Below are 23,061 nucleotides of genomic sequence, written 5' to 3'. Positions count from 1 at the left end.
ATTTCTCCATCATGTTTAAACAGCCCATTTAATAACCATATTTTACACACATAATCTTAAAATTTGAATAACCCATTTAAATTAAGAAATATAATACAGTCAATACCCAATTGCTATAAAGAAACACATGTTTCACACTGTGTAAATTTTATAATCCAATACTTTACGATTTAGTTTTGGAGGCTCTGAGGAATGATAGCTATTGGAATTTCCAAAGAAATTTAGAGATTGAGAACAGACCCCTTGGGATTCCTTAATGAAAATAATCATGTTCATTGTGGGACTGTCTGGGCTTTAAAATAAAAAAAAAAATAATAAAAAGCCTCTGTCTCCCTGATACACAGCAGAATACACATTTACTCCCATGGACCTCAGCTAAAGTCAAGTCTAGATTGCTCAGGGCTTGTCTAATTAGGCTGTAAAATTTCCGATCCCTGTCTGGTCCTAAGAGACAATACATCTTTTAAAGTTCTTGACTCATGTTGGGCTTATAATTTATAATAAAGTTGAAAAAAATCAAAATTTACAATTAAGTTATAGATAAAAAGGCATTTTAAATTATTAGTTTCTTATATTCAAGAATAAGTAAAGGCTGACTTGAAAACTTGGCTCTGCTACTTAATAAATGTATGGCAATTTCTTGTTCTATACTGTCAGAATGATAAAAGCACATCTGTGATTCTCGTTAGAAGAAAATTAGGTAATGCTCATAAAGTATGTAGCACATTACTAGTCGAATGTTGATTTTCCCCCCTAAATTGTTATCCCAAATCTTTACTTCTCCCTTTTCATCATCTCTTTCCAGGTCACATATTTCTTATTAGAAACTATATAACTGTTGAGTAATAGCATATGTTAAAATAATATATTAATGAAGAACAAATGTATAAACACAACTCCCAAACTCTGGACTCTCCTCATTGCAAGGTTGCCCACAAAGACAGTGGAACTGTTGTGTATGGCTCTTTGATTAACTCCTCAGTGCTGGGATCCCTGAGTGCTTAGTGATCACGTAACACTTGCTGATACAGTGATTAAATAATACAGAAAAAAAAAAAAAGGTGCAGCATTTTAGAAATGACTTGTGGTTCTATGTGGACCTGTAAAAATGAGTGAATTTGCCTTGGGTTTTGCACAGATGCTTCGGCATATCCCTGTCTGCACCCACCTAATTAACTGAGCTTATATATTTTCTTAAGGTAAACAGACTAAGAATAAGTAATTCCTCAACCATTACATACTTAAAATAGATCTAGAAGTATACTGCAAACACCTGTTCTTTACCTTCTTCCCAGCTGTTACGAAAGAGGAGAGATTTGGGAAGAATGCATTTCACACCCACGTGACCCACAGGTGAGGCTGTTTCTCCTTTGTCCAATTTTGACAATAAAAGGACAACTGTAGCAGCCATGGTGTCAAGGGCTCAGCTTTCACAGAGTAAGTCACCAAGACCCAAAGAGGGGTTAACAGAGTGTGAGGAAAAGCCAGAGAGGCTAGTAGAGGAGAAAGATGATGTGTAGCCATTTGCGTCCTGGAAGCCTTGCTGTGGTGGGGCCGAAGTTTTCACCCTAACCTTTTTCTTGCACATTTGTCCATGAAAAGAGAACAATCAGAATCTTTGAGGAGCTGTGCAAAACATATTACATGAAGCATTCGGTCCAGGCCGTGCAGGAGATGACCTACAGTATATGCTGTGGTTTGTGACTGAGAGCGCCCCGCTGACTTTGTCTCCCAGCTATGGTCCCTGTGATGAGGCATTCAGCTGAATGGTTCCAAGGCTTCCGCACCTCCCTTAGGTGCATGCATCTCCAATGACCGATCAATATGAGATAATAAGGCCCAATTCATCTCGATTTTGAAGGTCATCCCAGCCCCACAGCTTCTGAGACAATTGTATCACTTCTACCTCTGGGTACAAGTCCCGTGTCCTTCACCTCTCAAAGCTTTGCTCTCCAAAACACTCTCCAACAAATCCCTCCCATTTATGCAAAACTCCTACGCTGAATATTTTCTCAGGGAACAACAACAACAACAAAATGACAGCTGGAATGGGGTTGCAGGTAGTAGTGTTGGCATTTTGTCCCCTTAACTCCTCGCTCTCCCAAGCCCACCCATACCTCTTTCTGGGGAGGGATCGGATTGGGGTATGGACTCAGGTGTAGGTACTTGATTAGGAAGTTCTGTTAAGAACATAAAAATCCTGGAAATCAATCGAATTTCCTATTTGTTTCAAAGTATTTTTGGCCTACAGTCTAGGAATTACTATGGTTATATAAAACAATGGAGAAAATGGTGTTATAGTAATAATCTGTGCACATGACATATAACGTAGATAGATATATAGACAAGGATGAAAACAAGATAATGTTAGACGTTATAAATCAAACTAACTGTGTATGTAAAAGTTACTTTCCTGGGAGAAAATTTACTATATTTTTAATTTTCATTTTGAATTAATTTTGGACTTACAGTTGAGTTGCAAAAGTAATAAAAATTGTTTAGGATACCCTGTGGTCAGTTACCCCTGGTGCTGACATAACCACAGTACAATCATCAAATCCAGGACAAAAAAAAATGTTACAATAATGGAAAGAGTATTATTTTTAATCTGTGGTTGGCTGGAGGTGAATGTTACTGGTAACCTGCCTAGCGCAGGCTTGTATTGGTAAAGATGATGCAAATGTGGTAACTATTTTATCTGTCTCGTACCGAGCAAATGAGTCGTGATGTGGGTGATCAGAGCTGGAATCTCAGAATCTCAGGAAGCTATTTTAAAAATTATCCTAACTTTCTCCTTATGTAATAACTCTAAAGGTATCTGCGTATTTGTGAATTTAATGATCAGCATTTCATTACTTAATAAGCTTCAGTTTCCAAGGAAGTTCTAATTTTGAGAAGTTACTCAATATTGATTGAGTGTTTAAATTTCTCTTAATCTGACCTATTATATTCAGCATCTGGTCTGTTACTCTTTGTTAAATCAATATAGGTATGGTATGGTTTGAAGACCATATACTACCTAGGTCCTTTCTTTGGTCTAAACTATAGTTTATTAATATCATTTTTAATTTGTGGTGCCCAAAACTTACAGTCCTATTATTTCTCCAAACGTTGACAGAATCATGCAATGTAAAGAAGAGGCACCATATCTTTTATTTTGAATACTGTGCTTGCATTGATTCAGTCAGTGTTGCTTTGGTATTTCGGTCACACTCATCATACTGTTGACTTACATTTCACTTGAGGTCACACGTAACTGCTAAATCCTTTTTACACATGATGCTGTTAAGCTAGCTACAGTTAGCCATGCAAAAAATCCTGAAAATCTGTTTGAAACTTGTAAACGTTTTGATCCGAGTCTTTATTTTGGTAATGTAATCAGATATGCAAGATCTCTTTTGTTATGTTACTTAGATGTTTAAAAACGTGACAAAGAAAATATCAGGCTAAACAGACTATTCTACCCATCTACCAAGGATTGTTCAAAATTATAGATATGTTGATTTTCTCTTTCATCACAGAAACTCTAACTGTAGATGATTTTGCATATAGTTCCAGCAAGCTATGTCATTTGATCATTTAATTTTTCCTTAGTGACCATCCAAATAGATTTTTACATTCTAAAGTGACATTCTGCTTTGAGAAAGTTCTGATAATCTTAGATTTATGAGATGAGACACTGAATTATTTGTGTAAAAAAATGCACACTCACTTAGAAGTTATGACAACATAACTATTATTTGAGCTCCTGCTGAGAAATATCGTCTTAAAATTATTGCCAAATTTTAGTTTAGTTGCAATAATAATAATAAATTTAAAGATCTCCATTTGTATAAACAATAATCATATATTTTAGCTTACACTTTTTAAAAAGAGTTCATGGCTATCTAAAAAAAGAAAAACATGTTTGTAAGAAAATTTGCCCACAATTTTGTCAGTACATTTGTGTTATCACATTAGTGGTAACGTAAATTAATATTTATACATTTGCACAATAGACATTGATGATTGTTTGTTTTAAAAGTATTAGAATTATTTATTCTCATAATAGAGTTATGATATAACCAAAAAAACTATTAAATTAAAAATAAAATTATGCCTTTTTTTCCAAATTGCATTTGAATGTTTCATGATCACCTTGTATGCTTTTAAGTACATGATATTAATAACAGATTTAAATTTCAGTGAAGCAGTCTATGGCCATGCCACCCTGAACAACCCCAATCCCATCTGATCTCAGAAGTTAAGCAGGGTTGGGCCTGGTTAGTACTTGGATGGGAGACCATTGGAAGACCAGGTGCTATAGGTGTAAAAAATAAAAAATAAGGGATTGTAAACTGACAAGGTCTTTGCAATCTGTGAAGTCAACTAAGGATTGCCTTGCCTAAAACAATAATAAATAAATAAATACATACATACATACATACATACATACATACATACATATCTAGATAGATAGATAGATAGATAGATAGATAGATAGATAGATAGATAGATAGATAGATAAATTTTAGTGAAGCATATGTGGTGGACTGGCTCACTGTACATGGACTCCAATATCTTTCTAGGAAGTCCGTATGTGTTAGAGGCTATAAAACTAAAAACTACATTTCCCAAAATGCATTGCAAAGATATCAATACTTATTTTAATTTCTGTTGATCTAACACCCTTGCAAAGCCCTTGAAGTAGACATGATAACCTAGTGTGTAGCACAGTAGTTTTTCTGATTTAGTGGATGCCAGTAGTTCTGGTGGCTGCAAATTTACCGTGGGATTCTCAGCTAAAGTGTTGTAATCTGGAGCCGACGAATATAACAGCAGCTTCCTCAGAGTCTAGCTTTCATAGTGTGCCATTCTCTGAGTAGCTCAATCCCCAGGATTGTTCTAGGAATCCTTTCTGGAAATCCAGCCTTTAATCTCTTTCTATGATTCTTCCAATAATTTTATAAACATTGCTTTGTCCTTCAATTTGCTAGAATATTTTCAATCATCTGCCAATGAATTCTTATGAGCCAATTAATAACATGTTAGTAGAATTTGGAAACTTCTATATCATTATTGTTTTTGCAACACTTCTTTGGGCATTACGCGAACTTCAATCCTCTCTATAGAATATGAGACTGCAACAATAGTAAAAATGAGTTTCTCCCATTTATACAAACCCATTAATTACCACTGATTTTTTGCTGGAACTAAATGTAATAAATATGTATCTCTGAAATGTGCTGTTGCAAATAGAATAAAATAAAGGAACAACCAAAATTTTATTTATCATCACATTTTTTCCTTTCTGAGTCAGTCGAACAAAGCCTACAGCTATCTGAAACAGAATTATTTTAAATGTTTTAGTATATGTCAGTCAACATTTCTCTGCCAATAGTCGATAGCATGAGTTTGAAAATCATAAGATCAAAGCGTTTTTGTTTCAGAGGTGTCTGTATTGTAGGTTTTATTTTCCAAGCAATATCAAAATATTTTTAAATAGTATGTTAATTTGGGCCAACGATCACTTTATGTCAACACAGTGGCATAATCAGAGTTTCTCTCCGAACCGTAACTGAATACGGGCTGGGATTTAATACATAGTGTTGTATAACTTCAGTGTAATTTTACAGTTGGAAGAGAATGAAAGACATAACCATCCAGTGTCTAGATCCCAAATTCTCAGATCTGAGCACCGCCTACTGTTCTAGGTGTGGATCCCGAGGATGAGGCACTCACTGTTGTGGGAAGAGATGCTCCCCCCATTCTCAGACTCCTAGCACAGCGTTCCCACAGCCACACTGCACACAGCACATATTTAATGAAGTCACACATTCTTTCTGCTTATAAAAGACATTTTAAAAAGTCTTTACTCACAGTAAAACAGAAAGCAAAATATAATAAAAACTATGCACACTTGCCCACGAAACTTACTCAAAAATACGTAATATACCTTAGCTATTTCTCCTAAGTTATAAGGCCAGACTGAGATTACCGCAAACCTTGGTCTCAATTTTAATTCAGTGAAGTCTATATAGCAAGAGAGAGCTTAAAACAGAAGGTTATTGTCTGAGAATATCATTTTAGAGTAGAAGTTATCATAGTTCATACTTGAAAATGAGGAAAAGCATTAATTTTAATATAATTCATTTTTCATCTAGTCCACTTAGAGAATGATTTAACCTGAAAAAGATCAAACGCATCGATGAAAATGTGTTTCCAAGTACTCAACAGGAGGGTATTGGTAATGAAGAGAACCTTGGCTTTCATCTTATGATGCGCTATGCTTTAACATTTTAATGAAGAGAAATTTATATGGAGTCAAAGACTTGGCATTTGATATTAAGTTCATCCTCTCTAGAAGGTCATGTTTTCTCAAATTATACTGAACTTTAAAGTATCCTTTTTTGGTTTATTTTATTTCTAGTTTACTATGAATTATATATTACAGTAATTGATAGTAGATAAGAAGCAAAAAAAAAAAAATCAGGTTTCCTCTGGATTATTTTTTAATAATTAGAAGCATCTCTTCACACGTACTAAAAATAGAGTCTTCCTTAAACAAGATTACAGATAACCTTCCCTTTGCATCCTTTAACAGATACAAAATAAACCTGAGTATTCAGAGACATGATGTCAAAAGTGGCTGCTGGAAAGCTAAGAGAGGCCTTTGAGGAGTTAGCTAAGTCTGAGAACAATTTCCTAAAGTGATTAATTATAAGGACTTCAATGGATTCTGCGTATTTTCTTGGTTGACAATACAAGCATCTGTAGGAATACCTGGTTTCTCTCCCCCCCTTGCACACATGAATGAAGCACATGCATGAGTGTGGACACGCACACATACAAAGAGTGTTATATTACAAATATATATATTATCAGTTGTATTACTGACTACTGCAATGAAATGAGGGGGAAAAAAAAGAAGCTCTTAATCTGGATATGTGAAATTTAGTCCAAGATTTGCTCTTTGTTTTGCTAATTAGTTCCAGAGAAATAGGTATGGCCTTCTCTTAATGAAAAATAATTTTAAAGAGAAAATAAATCCAATGTTTGTAATTACATATAATTTAAATATGAAAACCACGAATGTCAAAAGCACCACCACAAGAATATTATGGCTCTGGATTTACTATTCAAAAAGAGAACATTTCATTTACATATTAACAATCTAGGTATGCTTTTAGAGTTTAGGAAAATTCTAATTCTGTGACTTGCTGAGCACAAAATAAAAAACATTTTTGTTTTTCGGCTTTCTTTCTGGATGTCCTTTGCCATTCTGTATTTTATCCCCTAGTAATTCTCAGTGACAGATGCATATTAGAATCCACTGTAGATCTTTGAAAAATGATGATACTAAGGTCCTCCTTCAAGGAATTCTGATCTAATTAGTCATTAGAGGACTTGGAATTATATTTTAAAATTTATCCTGGACATGGTTTCTTAGTGTAGTGGTTAGCATGTCTGCTTTACACACAGAAGATCCTGGGTTTGTGCCCCAGTGGAGCTACGGTCCATGGTCTACAGCCATGCCACCCTGAACACACCCAATCCTATCTGATCTTGGAAGCTAGGAAGGGTCAGGCCTGGTTAGTACTTAGATAGGAGACCACCTAGGAAGACCAGGTGCCGTAGGCATAAATATAAATAAATAATAAAAAATATGTATAAAATTATCTTGAACTCACCTATCATGTAGAAAAATTTCCTGGAATGAAGGAAGAAGCAGCTATTAACTCCCATGAAATTGGCCTTTCTTCAATTCTCCTAATTTCTAGTTTCCAAATAGGATCTAAGTCTTAGATGGAAGAGCTGATACCTTTAAAACAGGATATCAAAGAGTCAGTTTTTGGAGCTATTGATGAAAAATGGAAGTATGGAGAAAAAAGATGGAGAAGCAGCCCTCTCTCAACTTATTTTAAAATATCTAAAGTGATGAATATATAATTATTTAATATTGCTTAGTATCATCTTGAATAAATATTTAATTTTCTCACTGCACTTCTACAAACATTGTCCGTTATAATCTTCCTTAGCTATTTCAGTTTCAGGAGAAACTCTTATGTCTATCTTAAAGTTAGGGTAAACTTGTTTCATGGTAATGAGGTAGAAAGTAACATGCAAACTTTTTAAAGTCAAAAGGGAGTTTATCTTGGAATACAAGTCCTTTGAAACTGAAATTAGCCATGCACCACATTCTCTCTATAAAAACAACTATGCATATTTAACCACTATCAGTAGATTGATAGAGCACGTATTCTTAACTAAATTTAGTTATGATGATATAATGACTTTAATGCCATCCAAATATCTTTCACATCCTATCTTGTTAACATTGACATATGTTTGGAATATGGGTTTCCAAGTTTAGGGTACAAGTAATATATACGGTTTCAGCATATGACTCACTAGCCCTCAGAGAAAATCAAACTCAAGATCTCAAGTTTCTTAACAAAAAGCTATAAATAATTCAGAACCTTAAACGTAGTGGACATGAACTCATGTAAAATAACATTTAATGGGCACCATTTCTGCATAAATAAGTTTTCCAGATGATGTAAGCGTGCAATGAAGAAAAGTGTTTGGTGTCCAGAGGAGAAGGGAGATGAGTGCTATAATAAAGGGTGCTGTCGTGAGCACAGAACAATGTGCTAAGAGAATGTGGTACCCTGCCTCCAACATCTCAAAGATCAGTACCTCCTGGTATTCATGTCCTTCTACATCACACTAAAATTGGTCTGTGTGACTAATACCTATGGAAACAGTGATGGTTTCTCACTTCTGAGATTAGGTGATAAAAAGACTATGGCTGTCATCTTAAGTGCTTGTTGTGTCTTCCCACCGGATTACTTCCTCTTGGATCACTGAGTCTGGGGAAATCTGTGTCCCTCAGGAAGGACCCATGTAAGGAAGCATGGAAGCCTCATGCCAACAGCCATGTGAGTTAAACTGGAAGCGGTATCTTCAGCCCCAGTTAAGTCTTGAGGCGATTGTGCCCTGGCCAAATTCTTGACTGTAACTTCAGAAGAGATCTTGAGCTAGAAGTAGACACCTAATGTTGTCCTTTAATCCTTGGCCATCGGAAACTGTGTGAGATAATACACATTTGCTATTTTAAGCTGCTAATTCTTGGATTTATGTTTTATACATCAATAGATAATGAACACAGAGAATACTGGAAGAAAGAGGAAAGGCAAGTTCTGTTATAATTAAAGAACTTGGAGAAAACTTGGAGGAGGGATTTGAAATAGGGCTTAAGAAATGAAAGGCATGCCAAGAAGACTGAATAATCTGAGTTAATGCAGAAAAGGTGGATGTTTGTTGAAAAGTGGGGAGATTGGTTATTGGAACTGCCCATCAACACAAATGCAATACAAATGGCTGGAAATGGTAAAACTGGGATGGGCTTTGAATGCCAGCCAGAGCAGTTTGTATGTTGTCTGATATAAATATAGATTTGTAGAAAAGAATTGGATGAAGAAGACTCACCACCAGGAAGATCTTCCAGCAGCCTGTCAGGGAAATAATGAGGCCTGGAAAAGCTTTGGCTGGAGAGTGGAAAGAATTGGGAAGGAAACGACTTGATAGGTACTGTGTGGGCCTCATCGAAAGGAGTGATGGGTGAATTGATGGAGGGGAGAAGGAGAAGGGGGAGTAACAGCCTGCAGGTCATGGAAGGAGAGTGATGTCTTTAATCTCACAGAGGGAACATAGGAGGAGGGAGAGGGCAGGGGAGGATGATGAGAACTAACCAGGCACATTAACAATAGTAAGTCTTACATTGGTGCAGCCCTCTTGTCATTTACCAAGTCATCTGGAGACATTCTAGTATTTGTTTCTCACAATGATTCTGTAGAAAAAGAGCGAACTTCATCCTCTTCACTTGGGAGATTAAGAAAACAGAGAACATTAACTGTAATTAACCTGGCCAAAGTCACAGAACTGGTAAATAGCAGACCAGGAACTAGAATTCAAGGGTCTTGATTAATAGTTCTGTGTTTTTCATTATATTCAACTAGTAATGCAAATAGTAATATACTTTTTAATAAAAAGTTCTTTAGATACGCACATCAGTGTGTGTTGGGAGGGAGGGACAGTAGAGAAATAGAAGAGCTGTCCTGCAGATTCCTGTGCTATCATAGACCTAGAAAATGAGTGAACCATCTCAGATTAAACTATTTTGGGGATCTACCATCACATTAAGTGTAAGAGAGTCCTTTCTTGGCCTTCCTCGGCTTCTCCTTAACAGCTTTTAGAACCATCCCTCTGAAAATCGTGTCTCCTTTATGTCCATTGAAGGCTATCCAGATCTTTGAAACTATCTATAACTAACAAATGTGCATTTGAAATATATGGATAAATAGCTCATTCAAAGTATCCATATGATTCTTATGCAGGAACTTTTATTTAAGAGGTGTAGATAATTAAAATATCAGCTACTAATTAAAACACAAGCAGTGCCCTGGGAATTCCATCCAGCTCTTAGACTTATTTTAACCCAACAGTAAGTATTATTACATTAAACACGTTCTAAAATAGCAACACAAACTTGTTAACATTTTGTCTATATTTTGAGACAGATAAATCTGGTAATCAGATAACTAGAAAACTATTAAAAAAAAAAAAAAAAAGGATTGCAAATCTCAAGGTCCTTAAGGACTGTCCTAAACATGTATATTCCTAATGGGATATTCCTGCAGGATATTCCTAATAGGAAACTGTTCTTTTTTGTTTGTTTGTTTGTTTGTTTTTTGTTTTTTTTTTTTGTTTTTGGAAGGCAACCTTTGGTTGACCTCACAGATTGCAAGGACCTTGTCAGCTTACAATCACTTATTTTTTAATTTTTTTACCTATAGCACCTGGTCTTCCTAAGTAGTCTCCGATCCAAGTACTAACCAGACCCAACCCTTCTTAGCTTCCGAGATCAAATGGGATCGGGCTTGTTCAAGGTGACATGGTCATAGACAGAAATTGTTCTTTTTAAAACAAAATGTTTTCCAATATCATTTTTAAAAATTGTAGTTTACTCAAATTTAATTTGTGTTTAGGAACGACTGCATTTCCGTACAGCATGGAGAGGCAACTTAGATGAGAAAGTATGTATGTAACTCTTCATGGAGCCTAAAGAGAAAGATCTCACAGAGGAATTATTTTAGGTGGGATTTAAAGGATAAGCAGTAGTGTGAAGAGAAGGGTACAGTACTCCAAGCAGAGAGAAGAGGGTCAGCACGAAGGCCTGAGAGAGCCAATTTATTTCCTGATATTTAAACGATGTGCATTGGAAATTATATGTAAGGAGTAATTAAGGCAGGAACTGGGCAAGTATCCAATTTTAAAGTATGGATGTTACATAGAAGTTGAGATATTTCTTCTAAATACAAAGATTCATTTAATATTTTTAAACAAGAGAATAATGAAATAAGACCAGGCTATTACAAATATCATTCTCAGGTCAGATTGAAAGATTATAAAGAGTTGAAGATGGAAGAAGAGAAATGTTATGTCCAAATGAGAAAAGATGAAAGCTTACACTAAATCTGTGAAAGAAGAGAGAAGTATGGGAATTATTTGGGAAGAAGGAGTAAGTTGGTGGAAGCAGATGGATGGATAATGGTGCCGATCATGAAGATGAGGGAGAGAAGGAGGCCTAGTAATTATTTTTCAACAAAATGTGTATTTTCAACAAAATGTGTCTTTTTCAACAAGATGGGTAAATCTCAGAAGGCCGGGTATCTTGTACTGTGGCTTGTGAAGAAAGTTATCAGTGGAGTTCTTTTTATACTGGAGTTGGAAAGATGAAGAATTTGGTCTAATTCAATTAGAGAATTCAGAGAAACAGGAGCAATTAAGAAAATTGGATGAAAATGAGCTATAAACATTCCAATGTAAAGTAGAGCTATGAGAATTTGGAAGACTAGTATTTAATAAGTAATAATACATACTAAAAGAGTGAAAGCAAAAATAAAATACTAAGAATGAGATAAGGGGAAATGAATAGATATGGAATCCAGTGGCAAATAAAATGTATATTAAATGAAGCAAAACAGATTTCAAAATTCAGAGTTGTTTTGACTAATGTCTTTCACAGTATGCAATTCAACATAGGAAACTCATCAAAGACTGAGGATAATGTGGTTTCTTTCTCTACAGGAGAAATGCATCGTAACTCTCACATAGGGGTCCTACTGGTCTCCCCAGCAGTCTCTTTCTATAACAGAATTGCACCCACTATTACAGTGGTGATATTCTCGTGCAGAGGACCATTGCCCAAAGCATTGTACTGAGTCGTTAGTTTCCAACTACTTATAAAATAAATGGATTGTCGAGTAGAACTGAAGACCGAGGCTTTGATTAATAAAAACAAAACAAAACTGTATTTGGGTTTGCTGTATTTTAGGAGGAGTTGACTTTTGACACAGTCGGACAGTCCAAATCAGATGCTCGCATCTTACAGTGGAGGCAGGGCTCCTCCTGGGGCTTATGGGGATCCCTGACTGTCCTGCTGATTCCCCTCAAAATTGTTCTGCCCTGGGCGTTTAGGAGGAAACAATTTTAAGGAGAGAGATTTGACTGACCCTCACCAGTTCAATTTTTCTTCTTTTCTAAGTATTAAAGTCACATTTTGAAAACACTTTAGAAATAGCTCCTTTTTATCTTTAAGTATAATGGATCTAATGCCTATAGTATATTAATTTTCCCTAAGACATTCATTTGATTGATCTCTGGGCAGGCCACTCTCCTCAGCATGAGAAAAAATAACAAATTATCCCTCAAACAAGCACATAACCCTAGTGAGAGTGGCTTTTCTTTCATTATAACAAGTTGTCCTCTATTAAGGTACTCCAGACTCTCAAAAGTCAACTCCTGCTGTAATACAGAAAACCAAAATACAGTTTGGTTTGTTTTTATTAATTAATGCCAAGGTCTTCAGTTCTACTTGACAATCCATTTATTTCATAAGTAATTGGAAGCTAATGAATCAGTACAATGGTTTGGGCAATGGTCTTTTGTATTAGAATGTCCATCGTAGGTAGCAGATTTTGCAGGACTCACAATACTCCAGAAATTAACAAAAGTGTTTTAATGGAATTTTAGTGAGATGACCTGTAGAGTCATCTTGCTACGTGATTCAACAATTCTGTTTCAGTGGGTGTCGTAAGTTCTCCCACCCGTTAGTAAAGGAAATTTGAAGGAAAGTATTTATTTTTTGTGGTTCTCGTGCCTCTTGAGTTTCTGGAAATGAAAGTCACAAATTTGTCCTCAAGCCTCACTGACAGGTCTTTTCTATTTCTATTTCTATCAGAGTGAAATTTCTTTCTGTATACATAGTGGAAATCTGATCAAAAGAGGAACATAGATGGTTGAGTTGATAAAGTGAAATACAGTCAGCCAAAAAATAATATTCATAGAAGTTCTTATATCAACTAACTTGTTATCATTTCTTAAGGCTAACTTTGACTGAACTGTGAAATTGACTTTAGATTAAAGATTCCACAAAAAAAGGAAATATCAAGATAGTTTAGTTTCAACTAAGTATTCTTTTACATGTAAAGTTTTGTGTTATATTTTTATGAATATTAAGAATAGATGTTGTTATTACTGTCATGTTAATATTCTAAAATATCTACTCAGCTACCATCCTTTTAGAAAATAAAATTAAAGGAAGAAAAAGAAAATATTCCTTAAACAAATATTTTAAAAGTATTTAGAAATGCCAGGCCAATCTTGATGATAGAACTCTTTGATGTTTAATTCAAACAAAAATCTCTGCCTTTGAGGTGCTTACATTATAGAGGTGGAGACATTATAAGTTAATAAATAAAATATATCTGTCACATGATGATTAGAACTATTAGAAAAATAAGGCAGATTACAGGATATAGGAAGTTGTAAGTAGTAAATGGGAAGCAGGTTACTATTTTTTAGGTTCTCTTTGTACTGAGATATAAATTATACAATAAAGGACACTTTTTGAGTGAAAAATTTGATGGATTTGGCCAAATATATACACTTGCATAATCAATCAATATACACTAAATTTTTATGTTCCCAAAAAGTCCCCTTGGTGAAGTCAATCAACCTCGGCAAGCATACCCATCTCTGGTGAATTATTAGTATGACAACTGTCACTAAAAATTAATTTTGCCTTTTGAGTCTGACTTCTTTCATTCGGCATACTGCTTATGATACTCACCCATTTTTCTGAGTGTATAAATAGTATACTTTTTATTAGCAGTGTACTCCAATGTAAGGATCTTTACCATCATGTTTGTTTTTTATCTGCTGACTTACTAAGAAACATTTATATTGTTTCTGGTTTGGGGTTGGTATAAATAAAGGTGCTATGAATATTCATGTACAAGTCTTTGGACATACTTTGTACATATAGTTATTTAAAATGTTTTAGGTTTATTGATATATAGTTGACAAATAAAATTGTTTCTATTTAAATTTTACAATGTATGTATTTAAAGCAATGACCAAAGTCTACTAGGCACTGGGAGATGGGGGGATGGGGAGATGCTGGTCCAAGTGTACAATCAATCCTTCAATTATAAGATGAATAAGTTCTGGAGATCTAATGCACAGCCTGGTGACTGTAGGTGATAATACTGTGCTGTATACTCGAAATTTGCTAAGAGAATAAACCTTAAGTATCCTCACCATAAAGAAAATTTTTTAAAAAACATCTTTAATGATATGATGGATATATTAATTAACCTGATCGTGGTAATCATTTGTTCCATTAATTTTATGATGCCACGAATTAGGTTAAAGAATTTCTGATCCTCCCCCTCCTTAAATTCTCTGCTTTGTTAAAAATTGTTACTGTTTTCATATATATCTAGATTTTACTTGCTTATATCTGTTTATAAAATTTTCACACATTATCATAAGTGACATCAGCTATTTACCTATTTTTTAGAATTCTTTCTTCATTAAGTTTTATATTAGATTTAAACTGGATTGTGACATAAAATAAAAAACTTACTTTTTCAATCTAAGATCTGAAATTGTACACTTGACCTTAACATTATTTTTAACAGCTTTATTGAGATGTAATTCACATACCATATAATTCACCTATCTAAAATGTAAACTTCAATGGCTTTCAGTACATTTACATAGTTATGTAAGATCACTACAACCAATTTTAGAATTTCACATTACCCCCAAAAGAAATACCCACATTTCTTAGCCATCATCACAAACCCTCCATTCTTCTGCCCTCACCTTAGGCAACTACTAATTCACTTACTGTTTCTATGGATTTGCTTATTCTGGTGAGTTCTTGTAAGTAGAATCATACAACATACAGATAGTCTTTTGAGACTGACTTCTTTTACTTGGCATAGTGTTGCCAAGGTTTATCCATGTTGTAGCATGCCACTGAACAATAATATTCTATTGCATGGATAGACTACATTTTATTTATCCATTCATACGTCCCCTCTTCAAATTCTCCACAGAGATGTCTGCCTCACTTATTACCAATACCTGGCAGGTTTCACAGTTTTCTGACTCAAGAGAAGCAAGTACCTTAGAGTTGGAAGTGGAGGAGAAAAAAACAATGTTCAACTGTCTCTATTTCCCATAGTTTCCAAACTCTTCTTAAGGTAAACAAAGTATCCAGGATTAGGCTTGTAGATTTCCATTCACTTGGTAACTATTTACTGCATGCCTCAAAAATGACAGCATATTAATATCCATCATCTAAAATTCCACTCATTATTCTATTCTGCAATATTGTTTCAGAAATTGATGTGGCTCTAATGATATTTAAGAATATTAGTTAGACATTCCATGTTATTTGTGAATATTTGGTATTTTTTTTCTTATTTTATTGTGGAGGATAATATGTGAAAATGGAAGAATTGAAACATATATAAACATTTAGGTTCAACAAAATCTGAATATACTAAATTGTAAATCAATTGATGGCCATCTTCAGAATTAGTCAATATTTAAATCAACAGTCTTGGAATCCATTACATCTAAATTCAGCTTAATTGTATTCAAACTCAATTTAACATATTCTATTTGATTAAGATTCAAATTAGAGGAGACATAATTTATAGCAAAGTCAATTAGAGGCTTCACAGAACCAGTTCAGAACATGTTGTTCCATCAAAATGAGCCCTTACAGTCAACCTGGCAATGTGCCAAAGAGCAATTTAGAATTTGCACAGTTAGGTATTTACTGTTACTGAGTAAAGAATTTAGGAAATACTGAGGATCAGAGAGTATATTTAAATCTCTCAGAGCAAACAGCTAAGATTTCATTTGTACTCTGTTTCACATTATAAAAGCAAAAAGATAGCTCAAAAATTTCTGTTTTGAATTGTTAATTGTGTGTGTCCAGTGTTCACTGCTCTTTAATATTTATAGCAGTAACTTATGTGGGTATCAGACTTTCCAAAATGATACCAACAATACAAAGTTTTTTACATTGCCAGTCGAATGAACACAAATAAACAGAAATATGACAAACCATATTGTCATAGTGTCGTGAGTGCAAAAAGAGGCTGTTGTGTTGGAGTGTGCGTGCACAGGAATTTGTGTATATTCAGGCTGCTGGACAGTCACAGGATGTGAGAGAATGTAGATGTGTTAATAAAATATCTACCAGAATAAAAGCAGCCTTGATCCACATGCCAGATAATCTTCTTTATGAATTTATAGCTGATAGAAGGTTTTGACTACAGCAGCTATTTTATATAGGGAGAAAATGCTAAAAAAAAAAAAAAATCTCTTTTCTAATAGGATAGCTGGTTGACCATTCTTTGTTCCTGGAGAACAAGCCATCACTAAAATTGCTAGCTAGTAATGAAAATGTAATGTATCTTCTTTAACATCACACTTACATTTTGACAGACTAGGAGTAAAATAAGCATGCTAACAATGAATGTATTTACTACCTTATTGGCAAGGAAAATTAGATTGAGAATATGTGTTAAAGGAGAAAGAACTTTTAAATCTGATAGATATTAACATTTCTTTAAAAGTTTTTCAGTAATAGTGAAAGAGATGTCTGAAATTTCAATTTGCAAAATCTGGAGAGCACAAATTATTAAAGCTCATCAGACCGTGCGTATCTCAATCTGTTCTGAGAGCGTTTGCTCTGTGAGATGCTCTTTAAGAGGCTCAGTAGATAAATAATCTTGTGAATCGAGCTTATTCCTCACTCTCTTTTACATGTTCTTGATACACATCTGTATGTTGCAGACTCTAAGAAGGTATAAAGAAAACCATGTGTTTAACTTTCTTTAACTGATCTCTAATCAGTCAGTTTACATTGGATAACGCAAGTGTCATACAGGCTACATTTTTGGAAATACTATGATGATAATATTTTATAGCTTTATTGCTTTTCATGTTCTGATTTTATATGTTAAAAGAGATACTAAAAGACAAATATTTAACCATCTGTAAAATGGTAGATTGAGAGAAACAGACACCAGGGAACCCATTTTGACTGATAATATGTCACATAGGCTACATATATTTTTACATCAACTGATTTAATCCAAACTTTCCTATATTTTAGGAAGAGTCAGTGTTTTAGGAGCTTCTAAAGCAGTTTTTATTATAATATGTAGCACAACTTAATTTAATATTTCAATTGAAAAATAACATGAAGATTTTGAAATATACAGAAACACACACACACTTATTTTTTTAACGGGTATCCATAGACTCATCTACCAGGTTAATTAATACACTTTTTCATAGCAACATCTAACACGTTCTCTGTTAGCCCTCACTGGTTGTAATCCCTTCCACTCCTCCTTTAGAGCTAATCACTACAATGAATTTGGTTTTATCTTTTACTATTGAACATTTCATTGCTGAGTAATATTTTATTATATTTTAATGTAATAAATATTTAATATTCAATATTTTTATTATATATATATCACATCTTCATTATTCATTTATCTACCTTATCTATGGACACTTAGTTTGCTTTCATATCTTGGTTGCCAGAGTGGGAGAAAGGGTGAAAAAGGGGAGTAAGAAGTACAAACTTCCGGTTATAAAATAAATGAATCACAGAAATGTAATGTACAACACAGAAAATGTAGTCAATAATATTATAATTACTTTGCCCAGTGATAGATGGTGATCACATCATAAGGTATATAAATGTTGGATCATAATGTTGCACACCTGAAACTAATATAATATTGTATGTTAACTATAATTTAAAAAAAAAAAAAGAAAAACTGGATTTTGCATCAAAGTGAGTAAAAGATGCAAATAATAAGGCAATGATTTTAGTAGCCAAGTGTCGATGTAGGGGGTATGTGTATGGTGAGACTACGGCATTAAGAAGCGTCAAAGGGAGTAGGGGGGGTGGTCAGAAATTCAATTCCACGGGATTCAAGCATTTATTTCATGACACCAATTCCTTTATGGGAAAGTCATTGCCTGTTCTCTGAGAGGACAATATCGAGTCCTTTTAAACGATGTCAGTTTTGCCCTACTTGATCTAAGTAATTTAACACAGTTTCTATTACAATCTTAATAAATTATTCTGTAGATATTAACTAACTGAGTCAACAGTTTCTATCAAAGAACAAAAGGCAGAAAAGAGTCATCATAATTAACAAACAACAAAATTAGAGAACTGACATTAACCAACTTCAAGATTTTACATAAATCTACAGTTATCGTTAACAGAATCTTATTGGTGAAAGAATGGACTGATGTCTCAATGAAACAGGCTAGAGGGGTAAGAAATGGACCCACATACATAGTCAAGTAATCTTTGACAAAAGAGCAAGGGCAATTCATTGAATAGAATATAGTTCTTTCAACTGATGGTGCTAGAACTGGACATTCACATTTAAAAAATAATTCTAAACACAGACCTTATACATTTCACAATTAAAGACCTAAATGTAAAACACGAACTATAAAACTTAAAACATGCAACATAGGAGAAAATTTAGGTGGCTTGGAGTTTAGTTACAAGTTTTTAGATACAAAGATAAAAGCATGATCATATAAGAACAAAATTGATAAGGTGATCTTCATTAAAATTAAAGACATCTATTCTGAAAATACACTGGTAGGAGTGAAAGACAAGCTATAGACTGGAAGAAAACACATATTTGATCAAAGATTTATATCTAAAATATACAAAGAACTCTGACAACTCAATAATAAGAAAACAAAAATAGCAAAATTCTGAACAGACACCTCATAAATATATATATATATGCATACATACATACTGATGGTAAATAAGCATATGAAAATATGTTTACCATAATGTATCCTTAAGGAATTGCTAATTAAAACAGCAATGAGCTACCACTTATACCTGTTAGAATGGCTAAACTCAGCAAATGATGATAATCTGGATCTGACGGACTGTGTAGAATGGCTAAACTCTAAAACACAATACCAAATGCTAGCAAAGATGTAGAGCAACAATAACTCTCTTTCATTGCTGACAGGAAAAATAATGCAGCCACATTGGAAAATGACTGGAAGTTTCTTACTAAGCTAAGCATAGTTTTATCATATGATCCAGAAATTATATTCCTAGGTATTTATTGAGGTCATGGGTGGGAATTTAAATTGGTACAGCCTCTATAGAAAACAGTATGGAGTTGCCTCAAAAAATTAAGAATAGAATTATTCTATGACCCAGCAATTCCTCTTCTGGGTATCTACTCAAAACATTGAAAATGTTAATCTGTAAAGATATATGTACCCTTATGTTCATTGCAGTGTTGTTTATGGTGGCCAAGACATGGAAACAATTGAAGTGTCTTTTGAAAGATGATTGAATAAGAAAATGTTGTACCGATATGCAATGAAATGTTACTCACCCAAAAGGAAAGATGAAATACTGCCATTTGCAACGTGGATGAATCTTGAGAATATCAAATTAAGTGAAATAAGTCAAATAGAGAAACTCTAGAAACATATGATTTCACTCATAGGTGGGATATAAAACTGAAAGCAACAAACAGACAAGACAAACAAACAACAAAAACTCATAGACACAGACAACGTTCTAGTGATTGCCAGAAAGGAAGGAAGATGGAAGGAGATAAATAAGGGTAAAGGGGGTCAAATATATGGTGACAGAAGGAGAAGTGGCTTTGGGTGGTGAACACACCATGCAATATTCAGATGATGTATTATAGAATTGTATACTTGAAACCCATATAATTTTATTAACCAATGTTGCTCCAATAAATTTAATAAAAAAGAAAACATACACCATGCAAAATGCTGCATATAAAGACTTCTAGAAGTTGTGTTAATACCCCAGATTGAAAGCAACCAAGATGACCTTTAATAAATGAACAGAGAAACTGTAGTACATCCATCAAATGGATTAATATTCAGCAATAAAAAGAAATAAGCAATCAAGCCATGAAAAGCCATGTAGAAACCTAAATGCATATTTTTAAGTAAAAAAGGCCAGTCCGAAAATGCTTTACACTCTATGAGTTCAATTATATGACATTCTGGAAAAGATAGAAAGACCAGTGGTTGTTAGGACATTGGGGAGCAGGGACAAGAGGTGAAAGGTGGAGCACAGTGGCTTTTTAGGGCATCGAAACTATTTTGTAATATAATGGTGGCTATGTGACATTCTGCGTTTGGCAAAACCCATAAAACTGTACCACAAGAATGAACACTACTGTAACTTATGGACTAAAGCTAACAATAATGTATCAATATTGGTTAATTAATTTTAACAAATGGGCTACACTCATTCAAAATATTAAGTGTAGGGAAACTGTGAGACAAGAAAAAATGGTATATGCTCAATTTTTCTGTAAATATAAAACTGCCATTAAAAATAAGCTACCAATTAAAAAAAGGCACACACTGAGACAGGTAGAATTTAGAAGTGTATACATTTGGCCTAAATTTAAAATTGTGTGTTTTTAATTAAAAATAGGTCAGTCATTGTATATGCCAGGCTGAGATATTATCAAAGAATTAAATGAGCAAACCAAATGTATAAATTTCCATTTAATAAAATGAAAAAATTTTTGAATACTGTTACAGACCCTAAAACTGTTTTCCTCAACCACATGACTAATTAATGAATTCTAGAAGAATTAGAATTCCTGTTGATAAAGTTCTGTTTAATAAAACTTAGACAAGCAATAAAGAATTCTTGGCAGATAACAGATAAAACTGAAGGTTTATAAACTTGTATTTGCTATCTCACTTTAATTTGTACCGTGGGACTGAATCCTAAATGTACTTGAAAGATAGAGAAAGAAAAAAAAAATTTCCTGGGCGAATTATTAAAACTATAAATAAACTATGGCAACTATTTTCATCAGGCCATTGAACTAGATATTGAATGAGGTTGCAAGGATTCTGCTGAGGGGTGTTCAATCCTCAGATGAATCTAGAAACAAGGAAACATATGGCTTGGTAAAAGATTGATCCAGTGAAAATGTCTTATCAAATTCACTTCCTTTAATTTTTAGACCAAATGTCATGTTTTCAGTGAAGTATATACTGGTTCCTTCATTAAGATTATGGATCTCTTCGATCATAACATTTTAATAGTCCTTAAAACGCTCTAAGATTTCTTACAGCACTTTTACCCACAAATGCACTGTACAGAATATACTGATTTTAAAAGAACAAATTTGGAGCATAGGAAAGAAGTGGGGAGAAGTAGCTTTAGGTAGGTAAATGTTGTGAAACATCTTGAATAAAGTAGCTGTTTTTTCCAGCATTTAGTTTAGTATGATTTTATTGGTAATTTGATGATAAGTTACTATAAATAGGCATGGCATGGGCGATATGCTCTAAACAATTACAGCAATAGGACTGTGAACTATAGTGCACTTTTAGAATAAAATATAATTCTATCAGCCATCTAAAGAAAATGGGAAGTTTTATATATATATATATAAAACTGAAAAATCCTCTGGATTTATGGTTTCTCTGTACTATTCTTTTTACTTTGGAATTCTCAACCTTATAGTACCTTTTTTAATCCATCCTTCTCTCCAAATTTTATTCTTATCAATAAAGATGAATATAACTTTTAAGGCACAGTGACTTTTGAGCCCACAAAATTCTCAAGTAAATCATTAGAACAAGCAGAAAGAACTCTGGGTAAAAGCATTTTGACGCCTTATTTTTAGTCCCCTTTTCAGTGGGTTTGGTCTTCAAGAACTTGTAATTTTTTTTTCAGAACATCGTCTATCATATTCGTATTTATCAGAAAGTTGAAAGTATGCAAAACCTCATTAATATGCAAAAGCCTCGCCATGTGGCAGTGAAAAAGAGCATTCCTGCCAACCACTGTTGAAAACGGTGAAGGGCAGCAGCTGTTGCTGTGATTACAGTGGAAGTTTGGGGACTGAGCTGGCCCAGTGGTACTTGAGTGTCACCAACAGAATTACCTCAAAGCTAATCCTGCTAGTCCTCTCCTGGCCTATTTGTTCTCTCGGTTGGAAAGGCCACAACAGAGAAGATTATTATCTTTTTTTTAAATAAACAAAAGGAAAAATGACATTATTTCCACCTAGCTATTAGATGATCACTCTTGTGTAACGATCAAGGGGGATTAATCTGTCCAGTAGGTGAGGGTGTTGAAATTATGGACTGGACTGGATACCTTATGTTGGGGATGCTATTATCTACATTCCAAAGCTTTGGATGAAATTGAGAAGTCAATATTTTGCACTAGAATAACCTGTGCTATAATATGTATGTGTATATTATATATATAATCTATCTACATACAGATATAGATTTCATATATATAAATGCAACAGAAAATTAACATTCTCACATGTGCTTCACAGACATATAATGTATCTCCTCTAGGATATCCCTCTGAGGACATTTAATAAATCAACCTATAAACTGCAGCAGAAGCAAGATACAGATTTATGTGAGTTTAAGTTTGTTTAAAGAAGTACTTTACAAATAACATTGGATATCAATTACACTCATGTTTCCTTTGAAGGAAAAACAAATCCTCCCTTCTCTGGGTTTTAATATTCTCCTACCCAAAAACCTCCACCCTCAATGTAACTTAATAGAGACTTGTTTGTAAATAAATGTATATAA

The 23,061-nt window shown here is 33.9% G+C and overlaps 3 pseudogenes; 2 read left to right on the top strand and 1 right to left on the bottom strand.

The window, feature by feature from the left end:
- The first annotated feature begins 4,192 nt into the window (after positions 1-4,192).
- LOC118606672 lies at positions 4,193-4,309 on the top strand (annotated as a pseudogene).
- A 3,192-nt stretch (positions 4,310-7,501) lies between these two features.
- Positions 7,502-7,620, top strand: LOC118606791 (annotated as a pseudogene).
- A 3,209-nt stretch (positions 7,621-10,829) lies between these two features.
- Positions 10,830-10,948, bottom strand: LOC118604878 (annotated as a pseudogene).
- Between the last annotated feature and the right edge of the window lie 12,113 nt (positions 10,949-23,061).

This window comes from Rousettus aegyptiacus, unplaced genomic scaffold, assembly GCF_014176215.1.
Source record: "Rousettus aegyptiacus isolate mRouAeg1 unplaced genomic scaffold, mRouAeg1.p scaffold_m13_p_1, whole genome shotgun sequence".
Taxonomy (NCBI): domain Eukaryota; kingdom Metazoa; phylum Chordata; class Mammalia; order Chiroptera; family Pteropodidae; genus Rousettus; species Rousettus aegyptiacus.
This window is presented reverse-complemented; position numbering and strand designations above follow the sequence as displayed.